The following is a 14,504-nucleotide window of genomic DNA, read 5'->3' as shown; positions in this document are numbered from 1 at the left end:
TTAAGTATCTAAGGATTCTTTTAACAGCATTCAAATGAGATTCCTTAGGATTAGATTGATATCTTGCACATAAGCAAACACTAAACATGATATCAGGCCTACTTGCAGTTAAATACAATAATGAACCAATTATACCTCTGTAGTATTTTAAGTCTACGCTTTTACCTTCATCATCCTTGTCAAGCTTACTTGAGGGACTCATTGGTGTGCCAATTGGTTTGCAGTTCTCTATTCCAAATCTTTTGAGTAGTTCCTTGGTGTACTTGCTTTGGGTGATGGAGATTTTCTCTTTTGATTGTTTGATTTGGAGTCCGAGGAAGAAGGTGAGTTCTCCCATCATGCTCATCTCGAACTCTCCCTGCATAAGCTTAGCAAAGTCTTGACAAAGGGATTCATTAGTAGACCCAAAAATTATGTCATCAACGTAAATTTGTATAATTAGCATATCATTTTGGTTTCTTTTAATAAATAGGGTTGTATCTACATTGCCTCTTGAGAAACCATTATTTAGTAGAAATTTGCTTAGCCTTTCATACCATGCTCTAGGTGCTTGTTTTAGACCATATAAAGCTTTATTTAATCTAAAGACATGATTGGGAAAAGCATGATTTTCAAATCCAGGGGGTTGTTCTACATATACTTCTTCAGAAATATATCCATTTAAAAATACACTTTTAACATCCATTTGAAATAGTTTGAATTTCATAAAGCAAGCATAAGCAAGTAGAAGTCTAATGGCTTCTAATCTAGCAACAGGTGCAAAGGTTTCATCAAAATCAATTCCTTCTTCTTGATTATATCCCTTAGCAACCAGTCTTGCTTTATTTTTAATTACATTTCCATGCTCATCTAATTTGTTTCTAAAGACCATTTTGTACCAATTATTGAATAATCTTTAGGTCTTTTCACTAAGGTCCAAACATTATTTCTTTCAAATTGATTAAGTTCTTCTTGCATAGCATTAATCCAGTTATGATCATTCTCAGCTTCTTCAAAAGTTTTAGGTTCAAGTTGAGATACAAATGCACAATGATTAAGTACATCTCTAAGTGAAGAATGGGTTTTTACCCCATGCATAGGATCACCAATTATTAACTCCTTAGGGTGGTTGTGAACATACCTCCATTCCTTGGGTAAGTCATTTGTACCTTGAGTTGTTCTTGAATTTCTTCACCTTTCTCATTTTGTTTGACTTCTTGATCCTTGTCTTCTGGAGTTGCTGAGTCTTTCAGAGTGATCTCCTTCATACCTTCTATTAGTGGATCTGCATCATCAACACCCTCATTCTTCCTTGAAGGAAGATCGTTAGATTCATCAAAGACAACATGTATGGACTCCTCAACTACTAAAGTTCTTTTGTTGAACACTCTAAATGCTTTACTAGTGGAGGAGTAACCTAGAAAGATTGCTTCATCTGATTTTGCATCAAATTTACCAAGTTTTTCTTTGTCATTATTTAATACAAAACATCGGCAACCAAAAATATGAAAATATGCAATATTTGGTTTTCTTCCTTTCCAAAGTTCATAGGGGGTTTTCTTTAAAAATTGTCTAATTAAAGCATGATTTAAAATGTAACATGCTGTGTTAATAGCTTCTGTCCAAAAATATCTTGGAAGGTTGCTTTCACAAAGCATGGTACGGGCCATTTCTTCTAAGGTTCTGTTTTTCCTTTCTACTACCCCATTCTGTTGGGGTGTCCTAGGAGCAGAGAAGTTATGGCCAATTCCATTTTCATCACAAAAATTTTCAAAGTCATAATTTTCAAATTCTGTTCCATGATCACTTCTAATATTTTGAATTGAAAACCCTTTTCCATTAGTGACTTTTCGATGAAATTTAGTGAAAATTTGAAAAGTTTCATTTTTGTGAGCTAAAAAGAAAATCCAAGTAAAACGAGAATAATCATCTATAATTACAAAGCCATATCGTTTTCCTCCTAGACTGGTGGTTCTTGTTGGTCCAAATAAATCCATATGTAAGAGCTCTAAAGGTCTAAACAGTGTTTTTGGATTTAAATGATACTCTAGTTTGTTTACCTAATTGGCATGCATCACAAATTCTATCCTTTTCAAAATTCATTTTGGCAAACCGAGAACTAAATCCTTTTTAATTAATTTTGAGAGAGAATGCATGCTAATGTGTGCAAGTCTACGATGCCACAGCCAACTAGTCTCATTTATTTTAGCACTTAAGGAAACTAGGCATTGCATGTCTAATTTAGTTAAATCATTCAAGTCTACCATATAAACATTGCCATGCCTATGTCCTATAAATTTAATGCCATCGTTAATAGGACTCGTCACAATGCAAACAGATGATTCAAAGCTTACTTTATATCCTTTATCACAGAATTGACTAATGCTAAGTAAGTTATGCTTTAAACCTTTAACTAATAAAACATTCTCAATGTATTTGGAGGGAGTGATACCAATGTTACCTATTCCGATGATCTTTCCTTTGCCATTATCTCCAAAGGTGACCATCCCTCCATCCTTAGCATCAAGCGTGATGAATTGTGATTCATCACCAGTCATGTGTCTCGAGCATCCGCTGTCAAGATACCATTTTCTGTTTTCTTCTTGGGATGCTAGACACACCTGCAAGCAAAGGTCACGTTTCTGTCTTAGGTACCCAAGCTTTCTTAGGTCCTTTCAGGTTAGTCAGAATGGTTCCTTTTGGAACCCATATTTTCTTTGTGTTTGCATGTTTGTTAATAAGACATGTGTATGATTTATGTCCTATTCTTCCACATTTAAAACAAGTAATATTTGTAGACTTGTTACTTGAATAAATATCCTTCAGAAATTTTTGTTTCTTCAGGGGTTTATAACCAAGTCCAGCCTTATCATATATAGCTTTCTGATTTTCAAGGATCATATTTAGTTTGTTTGAACTTAAGGTGAACTTATCTACTATAGATTTCAGCTTGTTCATTTCATCCTTTAAGTTTTGATTTTCTTGAATCAAGGTGAATTTTTCAATTGAAAGATTTTCAGCTTGTTTCACTAAGGACTGATTTTCCAATTTCAGCTCTTTGTTTTTCTTCCCTAGTTTCTTTAATTCATCAATTGAATCATAGAATGCTTCATGTAATTCTTCAAAAGTAAATTCACTAGTGGATTCAGAAGTTACCTCATTTTCATGTGCCATCAGGCACAGATTGGCTTGTTCTGTTGAGGTTTCCTCGTCGGAGCTTGAGTCATCACTCGCACTCCAGGTCGCCATCATTGCCTTCTTTTTGAACTTCTTTGGACCTTTCTTCAATTGTGGACATTCGGATCTGAAATGTCCTGGCTTCTTGCACTCGTAGCATATAGGGGGTTGATCTTTCTCTTTTTCTTTGCTTTGTTCCCCTTTTGTGAATTTCTTTCTCATCCCCTGTTTCCTTTTTCTTAGAAACTTCTTAAATTTTCGGGTGATGAGAGCCATCTCTTCATCCTGATCTTCATCTTCTTGATGTTGCTTCATGCTAAGTTCATGAGTCATCAAGGATCCAAGAAGCTCTTCTAGAGGTAGAGTGTTCAAGTCCTTTGCTTCTTGGATGGCAGTCACCTTGGCTTCTCAAGTTCTTGGCAGTGACCTGAGAATCTTTCTTACAAGTTCACTGTTAGTATAAGATTTGCCAAGACTCTTTAAACCATTGATTATATCAGTAAAATGAGTAAACATAGCAGTTATGGACTCATCATGCTCTATTTTGAACAATTCATATTTACGTACAAGCATGTTTATTTTAGACTCTTTTACTTGATTTGTTCCCTCATGGGTGACTTCTAACCTATTCCATATTTCTTTAGCAGATGCACAAGTAGAAATGCGATTAAATTCACTTGCATCTAGTGCACAATAAAGAACATTCATGGCTTTGGCATTTAATTGTGCCAAGTTCTTGTCAACCTCATCCCATTCTTTCTCGGGTTTGGTTGACTCCTCACCATCTATAATCTTGGTGGGTGTGTGAGGACCATTCACTATGATACTCCACATATCATAGTCGAGTGCTTGTATGAAAATCTTCATCCGAGCTTTCCAATAGGTGTAATTAGACCCATTGAAAAGTGGAGGTCGGTTTGTTGATTGCCCCTCGGCTAGAGAAGTACCAACATGGGTTGCCATAGATCTTTGGCTCTTTGATTATTAGATCAAAGAAGGGCTAGAGCACCGGCTCTGATACCACTTGTTGCCCAGCTATGCAACCCAAGAGGGGGGGGGTGAATTGGGTTTCTAAAAATTTTAAGCCCAACAGATTACTTATGAAGATCAAAACAAAGACTTTAATTCAATATTAATTACCTAAAGCATGAATGCAAGAATATAATAAAGAAATAAAGTGAAGAGATAAAGCACACCACAAACACAAGGATTTATAGTGGTTCGGTGCTAACCTTGCACCTACATCCACTCCCCAAGATCCTACTTGAGAATTTCAATCCACTATCCTTTGTATTCAACCTGAATACAAAACGTCGGAAACTCTGACACTAGCTATCCCAAGCTAGAATACTTGTTTCCCGGGTACAAGTAAACCCAAAACACTCCGATTTCAGGTTCGGATCAACCTTTCCTTGTTTTGGAAATCCTCCAAAAATAAGAACAAAAACTCACAAAGAGTTAGAAAATTTAGAGCACAAATTAATACAATAACAGCTCCTTTAAATGAGCGAATATAACAATAAAAGCTTTTACTCAAATGAAGAACCCCTTTTTCAGAATTTCTCAAAGTGGATGAACGCTTGAATGCTTGAGAAGATGTTGATTGTTGATTGAAGATCTCTTGAAAGCTTTGAACGATCTCTAGATCAAGGTTGAAACAATAGGCGTGAAGAATTCTCTCCTTGAAAGATCTTGCTTTTCTCTTTCACAATCTCTCTGGTATTTTGTGGATCCTCTCTCTTTTTCTTTTTGGATTTTTCGTTGATCTCAGGCTTTTTCTTGCAAATTTTGGATCCTTTCTTCTATTCTTCTCTCTCTCTTTCTCTGCTCCTCGTCTCTTGTTTTTTTGATTTCACGTTTGATCCGCTATTTAATCTGCAATTTCTTTCACTATTTAAAGCATTTTGTAGCATTAGAAGCAAGAGAAAACAATTTAGGTAGATAAAGAGCCGTTAGAGGATTTTTAGGAAGCATAAATGGCAATTAAAACGGGCAAAAAAATAGCCGTTGCTGACATTTCCCATCGCAGGGGTCGACTCATGAGTCGACTCATGCTTCAGGGGTCGACTCATGAGTCGACCTCTGTTACAAAAACCAGAGAATGCTTTTCTGGAAATTCTTGGCTCAAATTAGCAGGGGTCGACTCATGAGTCGACTCATGCCTTGTGGGTCGACTCATGAGTCGACTCACAGGTCGTGCCAAGCCAGAAAACTAGCGTGCCAAGGAGAATTTTTGCGTGCCAATCAGCTCACAGTGCCATGAGTTAACTCATGAGTCGACTCATGCACTTCAAACCTTCATAACTTCAAAAATATAAGTCCAAACACAATAAAATTTTCACCAATAGATTTCAAATCATTTGTTCTACCAAATGGTACTATCAAATCAGGATTTTAGTGAAATTATGATTTTGCCCTTGAAGAGCATAAGGACTTTTTCATTTTAAAATTATTTGTATCCCTTCAATCTGCTTTGTAATCATCAAAATCAATCTAGGAGCAACAGATTAGGTCAACTCTTAACCTAACCGGGTCAAACCCAACTGAATCCAATTCAATTGGACTTGATCTAAAAATAATTACTTAATCAAATTGAGTTAATTAGCGATCAAATTACTAATTAAACCTCTCATAAATACTGAGTCCAAATCCAATGGGCAATCGGGCATCAGAATTCATCGATATGTAACCCTGATCGAAAAGTCCCAACCAGTGGGACTCTTGACCCCGATACCCATAATGTGTGGAACTTATGATCAGAGAATCCTGATTCTCGATCACCAAGTCTCAAACATGTAGGATTCTACATCAGCCATCAGATCAGATAGGAACCTCTAATGTGTGTGACCCCGCAGGTTCAAACCTAAGCCGGTAGCACAGGAATCAATTTCTGTACTAATCGAAGTGACCATCTAGCAATGGTACCCGATATCTGGATAGGTCGAAGAGTCACAATCACAACACTCAGAACCTACATGAATATGGTTACTGTATAATTCATCCTTTTGACCCCTATGTTTAGGATGACTCAGGGTTAAACTGTCAACCCTGATCAGATCATCCGAATCATGCTTAACTCAAACAGTCCCATGACTCCTCACAAGGACTACCCTGGACAAAGTTTTGCTAAATTGAAACACGACTGTACATAGCTCCTAAATTGGAGTGGTCAATCCCATCTTGACACATGCACTGACAAGTCAAGTACTTGACTACACCCAGCAGCCTTCCGTCACTGAATTAAAAATTCAGGTAGTCCAGTGCCTAAGTGCAGTGAGTTGCTTGCAAGTCACCGTGGCGGTCTCAGGTCGGAGGGATATTTTTACCCATATTCCATCGGAGCAAATTTTGACAGCAGAAATAGCTCCGGAGTCAGTCACGTTCAGTGCAGATGTACCCTTATATCTCACCTGTATGCCATACCAGTGTCTCCACACTCATTGGTTAAGAGGACAACCAACCTATATGGCACACAACGACCTATGCTTGATAAACGTTGTCGTCCTTGGTAACAACGTTCATTTGATCGCGAAAAAATTTAAGGACTAAATGATAAATCCTCCTTTGTCGAGTCTAAATAGTCCTAAGGACTTCACCACAACATAGGAGTTTATTAGAAGATGAAATATTTTGTGATAAAAAATATCAAAATAATTTTTATTAATTCATAATTCATGTACAAATACAAAAATGAGCACAACCGTCAACAGGCTGACGATTGGCTTGGGGTACTATTCCAACAATCTCTCACTTGGCCTAAAGCCAATCGGTGTAGTATCTAATACCCATCATCGACTTGTAGTTGTCGAACTCCTTCACCACAATGGCTTTAGTGAATGGGTCAGCCAGGTTCTCCTTCCGTCGATCTTCTGAAGATCGACGTCACCTCGATCCATAATTTTTCGGATGAGATGGTAGCGGTGCAGAATATGCTTCATCCGTGGTGTGCCTTTGGTTCTTTCGTCTGAGCAATGGCTCCAGAGCTGTCACAGTAGAGCAGAACTGGACCAACAAGGGAGGGTGCTACTCCGAGCTCGATGATGAATTTTCTCAGCCACACTGCTTCTTTGGCAGCATCTAATGCGGCGACATACTCTGCCTCGCAAACTGAATCAGCCACTGTGTGCTGCTTGAAACTTTTTCAGCAGATAGTCCCACCATTAAGGGTAAAAATAAATCCCGACACATTTTACTATCATTGTGATCAGACTTGAAACTAGAGTCTGTAAACCCTATAAGTCTCAAGTCCGATTCACCATAAACAAGCCACTAGTCCTTAGTATTTCTTAAATACTTCAGGATGGTTTTAACAACCTTCTAGTGATTCTCCCCTGGATCAAATTGGTATCTACTCACTACCCCTAGTGAGTATGCCACATCTGATCGTGTACATATCATGGCGTACATGATAGATCCCACTGTCGAAGCATATAGAATCCTACCCAAATGCTCTCTCTCTTGAGGTGTTGTCAGACAAACCCTCTTTGAGAGAGAAATTTCATGGCCTATTGGAAGATAGCCTTTCTTGAAATTCTCCATGCTGAACCTCTTCAGCATAGTATCAATTTACGTGGACTGAGATAAACTAAGCAACCTTTTAGATCTATTCCTATAGATCCTCATCCCTAGGATGTAGGAAGCTTCTCCCAGATCCTTCATGGAGAACTGTGACAACAGCCAAATCTTTATTCCCTGTAATGCAAGGATATCATTCCTGATTAAGAGAATGTCATCCACATACAATACAAGAAATACTACTACTGGACCATTAGCCCACTTATAAATGCATGGCTCTTCTCTGTTCTTAACAAAGCCATATGTCTTGATCGTCTTATCAAAATGTATGTTCCAACTCCGTGATGCCTGCTTAAGCCCATAAATGGACCTCTATAGTTTGCACACCTTAGACTCATTAGTGGATGTGAATCCTTCAGGTTGTATCATATACACCTCTTCATTCAGCTCTCCGTTTAGAAAAGCTGTCTTCACATCCATCTGCCAGATTTTATATTCCAGATGGGCAGCTATCGCAAGCATAATCTGAATGAATTTGAGCATTGCCACAGGAGAAAATATCTCGTCATAGTCTATACCATAACATTGACGATATCCCTTGACATCCAGATGGGCTTTATAGGTTTCTACCTTTCCGTCTGTGCCTCTCTTCCTCTTGAAGATCCACTTACACTCTATGGGTTTTACTCCTTTGGGTGGGTCAACCAATGTCCATACATCGTTGACCTTCATGGACTCCATTTCGGATTTCATGGCCTCCAGCCATTTCTCAGAGTCGGGTCTCTGCATTGCATCCATGTAGGTGATCGGATCCTCATCATTTTTATCAAGTTCGATAGGATTGCTGTCTCGGACCAAGAAATCATAGTATCTGTTCGGTTGATGTGGTACTCTACCAGATCGCCTTAAGGGTGCTTGAACAATGAGCTCCAGATCTGATCTAATCAAATCTGGTTCAGGTTCAGCAACTTGTGTCAGTTTTTTCACCTGTCGAACTTCGTCAAGTTCGATCTTAGAGGCAACAGTCCCTTCACCAAGGAACTCCTTTTCCAAAAAGATTGCCTTAAGGCTGACAAACACTTTTTGCTCATCAGCTAGGTAGAAGTAATACCCTTTGGTCTCTTTTGGGTACCCTATAAAATTACACTTGTCAGACCTAGGTCCAAGCTTGTCCGTAATTAAATGTTTAACATAAGTCAGACACCCCCAAACCCTAAGGTGCGAGAGTACTGGCTTACGTCCTATCCATATCTCATATGGTGTTTTGGTTACAGACTTACTCGAAACTCTATTTAGAAGGTAACAAGCCGATTCGAGCGCATATCCCCAGAGGGAGATCGGCAGACCAGCAAACCCCATCATGGATCGAACCATGTCCAACAAGGTCCGATTCCTCCTTTCAGATACACTATTATGTTGTGGTGTTCCAGGAGGAGTCCACTGAGAGAGAATCTCATTCTCCCCAAGATATGTCAGAAAATCATTGAAAAGCTATTCACCTCCTCGATCAGATCGAAGAGTTTTAATACACTTTTCAGTTTATTTTTCTACCTCATTTCGGAATAGTTTGAACATTTCAAATGACTCCGATTTATACTTCATTAAAAAGATATACCCATACCTCGATAGGTCGTCTGTGAAGGTTATGAAATAGAAATATCCACCTCTTGCACTTGAGCTCATGGGTCCACATACATTAGAATGTACCAAACCCAAGAGTTCACTGGCTCACTCACCTTTTCCCGTAAAAGGTGATTTGGTCATTTTACCAAGAAGACAGGACTCATAGGTTGGAAGTGATTCACAATCATCTACTTCAAGAATTCCTTCTTGAGCCAACCTATTTATCTTGTTCTTATTGATATGACCTAGCCTACAGTTCCAAAGGTAGACTTCTGACACATTATTTATTCTAGGGCATTTATCGGAGGTTTGAACCACATCAACAGGTTGTGATAGAAAGTAAATTCTATTATTAAGTTGTCCAACAAACATTGTAAACCATTCAAAATGATATTGTAAATATTTTCTTTTATTAAAAATTGATAATCGTTCATGGCCAAAAGGCCTACAGAAATAATATTTAATAAAAAACTTGGACAATAGTGACATTAACTCAGAATTATATTTCGAGAATTGATTACAAGGTTCATGATTCCTAATGCTAAAACTGAAACTTTTCTTCCATCTCCAACGTTCAAGAATCTATCACCTTCATCAAATCTCCTACTGACCTGCAGACCCTGCATCGAATTGCAAATATGATAAGGGCTTTCGGTATCCAATACCCAGGCAGTAGTATCACAAATGAAAAAGTTGTAAGGTGTTATCATATAAGTACCTTGCTTCTTCTTCGGCCTGTTCGGGTCCAGGGAGGCAATGTATAGAGGACATTTCTTCTTCTAGTGCCCCTGCTTCTTGCAAAAGAAGCACTCCACCTGGCTCTGATCGGGCTTGCATTTCTTGGTCTGACCCTGTGCAGACGTCCCAGCATGCAGCTGCACCTTCTTATTCTTCTTCTTCTTGTTCTTCTTCTTCCCTTTCTTAAAGGGTCGACGACCAGAAGAAGACCCTCCCACAACATTCACCGACTCCTTATGGAGCTGGTGATCCTTCTCAAAGTTCTGCAGCAACCCCAACAAGCCATGGTAGTTCACTGCAGGCTTTGTCATCCGAAAATGAGTAAGGAAGGGGAGGAAGGACTTGGGCAATGAATTAAGGATCGCATCTTTACCGAGCTGCTCGTGCAGGGGAAAGCCGAGTTTACTTAGGCGCTCAATCATTTCGATCTTGTACAGTACATGATCAGTGACTGAGGCTCCATCCCTCATTCGGGCATTGAAAATGGCACAACTAGTTTTGTGCCTTTCAATGTCGTCAGGCATGCCAAAGGAGTCGTTCAATATTTGAAGCATCTCCTGTGGCTGGGTGTTCTCGAACCTGCGACTGAACTCATCATTCATTGCCACCAGCATAATACACCGAATGGTGGTGCGATCGTTGAACCACTTCTGATAAGTGTCTCGGACTGTCCCTCTAACGTTCGGGGCTAGCTCCTCAGATACCGGATCCGTTACTACATAAAGGATCCGCTCATGCTCAAGGATGATTTTTAATTTTCGATACCAGCTATCGAAATTAGGTCCCATGAGCTTGTCATTATCTAATAATGACCGGAGGGACAGGGTAGTGGCCATAGCTGCATAAAGAAAAACCAGACCTCTATTAGTACATAAATTATAAATACTAAAGACTTGGACTTTAGTCTAAAGTTTCTCCCAGTATTTTTATGAACTGGTAGCCTCAACCTCCAATTCGAAGAATTACTTTAATTCCTTAGTGGGTACTAGAATCCACACAGACTACACACGAGTCCAACTTTGGTTGGTCAACCCATGTGCATCTATGGGTAGGTTCATAACCAGTTGTTTCTCTAAACAACTTCTAGTAATTGATTTTGCCCCAAAACCTAATCAGTAGGCTTTGGCCTCCACTGAAAAGATCTGGTTAGGTCCAACCATTAACATGATTTGATTTGGTAAATCAGACCAATAAATGATCAGGCCCGACTTTGGCCGGCCAACCTGATCACCATCAGAAAGACTCAAACCAAATTATCATATTATGCATGATAATTTCATTAGTCAATAAGCACCAGGCTTTTGGGCCTCCAATGATTATTAAACTAATGGACTCATTATCACTCACTTAATGGGAGGCTATGACTTAGTTATCAATATAACATAATCATTTTTAGGGACCTAATAATTTTTTTTTAGAATTTTATTAAAGGATAGATGAGAAAAAAATATCCAGCCAATTTCAATCCTCCCACTGACTTTACCAAGTCAGATTAAAAAAGATTTAATTAAAGCTGGCATTAGGAGCACCTAAATCAGTCAAACTAATTTACCTAATGACATGGGTGAGCCCTAATCACCAAGTGATCTAATCAAAACCTAATTCACCAGGTTGGCCAGGTAAGTAAGATCAGTGGTGGGGATAAGCCATTAACTCGTCAGAGATCAAATCACTACGAGTAACTCCCGCTTAAAAACCACTGGTCAAACTGCCAAACTTACCTTAGATACCAACCGGTTCATTAGTTTTAATTTGATCAACTTAGTAAATAGGGTTCCACCGCGTAGCCATGAATTAAGTCCATCTTGGTCTAGTTAAAGACATGGACCCATTCAACTACAACTATTGGATTTGAGTCTAGAGTATCCTCGACCTAATCTAATTCAACTTTTGATTAGATTTGATCAATTACTCTAATTTAGTCCATTTCTTTAAGCTAACCTTAGGTCTAACCCAATTATGGACCTAATCCATTCAAACCATTGACCCACAAGTTTATGCTATTGTCTTAGGTCTTAATTCATAATTCTAGACCTACTACACAACACTTAATTCTTTTAATTAAGTATTTGGGCTGATGGGTCAGGGTTTGGCATTTCGAAAATAATTTTCAAATTTGAAAAGTTTTATTTTTTGTTCACCAAATATGTTGACTCATTTTACAAATAGATCAGCATATTTCATAAATAGTAATCCTATTGCTAATTACATAACAGAAAATAACTCAATCAAAATGAATCATGAATATTCTTTTAGATCTAATCTAACACATTCATGATAAATTTCACAATTGAACCTTTACAATTAATTCTTTTCACTGCTTCATCTGCATGGGATATAATTACAGCGGCACCCCTACCGCCATAGGAGACCCTATCGAATGGGAGGAGAGGGCCTTTAAACCCTACTTTTCTCCTATGACCGGACAGCCATGGCAACCAACCCAATTCAATTACTTGCTACTTGGATCAAGTATATCTAAATATACCAATTTCAAAATTTAAATTTTAAATTTCAAATTTTAAATTTTGAATTTTAAATTTCAAATAAATTTCAAATTTCAAATTTTTGAATTTCAAATTTTGAATTTTAAATTTTGAATTTTAAATTTTGAATTTCAAATTTGAAATTTCAACCAAATTTCAAATTTCAAATTTCAAATTTTGAATTTCAAATTTTTGAATTTTGAATTTTGAATTTTAAATTTTAAAATTCAAATTTTAAATTTTGAATTTCAAATTTTTGAATTTTAAATTTCGAACAACTTTCAAAATTCAAATTTCAAATTTTGAATTTTAAATTTTAAATTTAAACTTTTAGATTACAACTTAATCTACATATACAAATATATATATCATATCTAAGAACCTGCTCAGATACCATTTGTGGAGAATTCAGTGCAGGGGTAAAATGGTAATTTTAAAACTTTTTCAAAATCATGATTTTATAGTGAAAAAATATTAATTAATCTAATTAATTAAAATAAATTTATCCTACACTAGGATCTAAATATGATATATAGCATGCATGCATTTAAATTTGAAATTCAAATTTGAACAATAAACACTTTATTGTAATGTGTTCAGAACATAATACCTTTGTGCGGGTAGTAGATCGCCGAAATCTGATCACCGTCGGGAGAGTCTGATCATCGCGATACAGCCACACAGTGTGTCTGATCTCTGTGGATCATCCACACGAAGCTCCCGATCTGATCGACTTCTCACGAGTGCTAGCTCGTTGTAGAGCCCTTTTGATGGTCGATGCTGATCGAACTCCTTCGATCGATGTCTGTCGATTCTTTGGATACTACGAATCATCAACAGATGTGCTTGAGAGGATGTTGAAGATCTTCCTGAGATTTTGTGGGCTCACGACACTTGTAGCTCACTTTCTCACTTCCCGAACCCCAGGCTAAAACTCTAGGAAACTCACCGAAAACCTTGCACCCACTTTTCTTTCTTTTCTTTCTTTTTCTCTTGGAAGGATATGGACTTCCTTCTCATGCACAAGACTTCTCATGCCCTAGAATTTTTTCTCCAAAAATCTTCTTCTTGCACGCCCCACTCTTCTCCTCCTTTTATAACAACATCAAACGTCTTATCCAAAAGAAAGGATAAAGATGAGTAATTGCACATTTCAATTCAAATCAAATTTTGAATTCAAATGGACACCAACTCATCCCTTATCCACTAAAGGCATGAGGCATGGCCTAAATTGTGCATGGAGTGATTTCATGAGAAACCTTTTCTCATGTAATAAATGGGGCATAAAAAAAGGGATAAGGCGCAAAGATTGATTGCCCATTCAAATTCAAACTTTATTTTGAATTTGAATGGCTAACCAATCATCCTTATCCATTCATATGGCACATTAAAGTGGGGCGTGGAGAGGGCTTGGTGTGAGAAAAAAATTTATGAGAAGTTCCTTCTCATGAATTCAAATGGGTGCAATGGAAGTGAGGTGGCGCATGGAGATTGGATCAAGGTGGTTTAATTATTTAAACCAACCTAATTGAACCAAATAAGTTAGGTCCAATTAGACTAATTTAAATCCAACTTAATTGGGCTTAATTAGGCTCAATAAAATTCTAATCAAATTAGGAATTGACTAAGCCCAATCCCTGATCAAATCAGGGACCAAACTATCTTGACGATTAGGTCAACTCTTAACCTAATCGGGTCAAACCCAACTGAATCCAATTCAATTGGGCTTGATCCAAAAATAATTAATCAATCAAATTGAGTTAATTAGCGATCAAATTACTAATTAAACCTCTCATAAATATTGAGTCCAAATCCAATGGGCAATCGGGCATCAGAATTCATCGATATGTAACCCTGATCGAAAAATCCCAACCATTGGGACTCTTGACCTCGGTACCCATAATGTGTGAAACTCGTGATCAGAGAATCCTGATTCTCGATCATCGAGTCTCAAACATGTAGGATTCTACATCAGCCATCAGATTA

Source organism: Elaeis guineensis, chromosome 3 (genome assembly GCF_000442705.2).
Source record: "Elaeis guineensis isolate ETL-2024a chromosome 3, EG11, whole genome shotgun sequence".
In the NCBI taxonomy this organism is placed as follows: Eukaryota; Viridiplantae; Streptophyta; class Magnoliopsida; order Arecales; family Arecaceae; genus Elaeis; species Elaeis guineensis.
The sequence above is the reverse complement of the archived record's forward strand: the minus strand, read 5'-3'. Positions refer to the sequence as shown.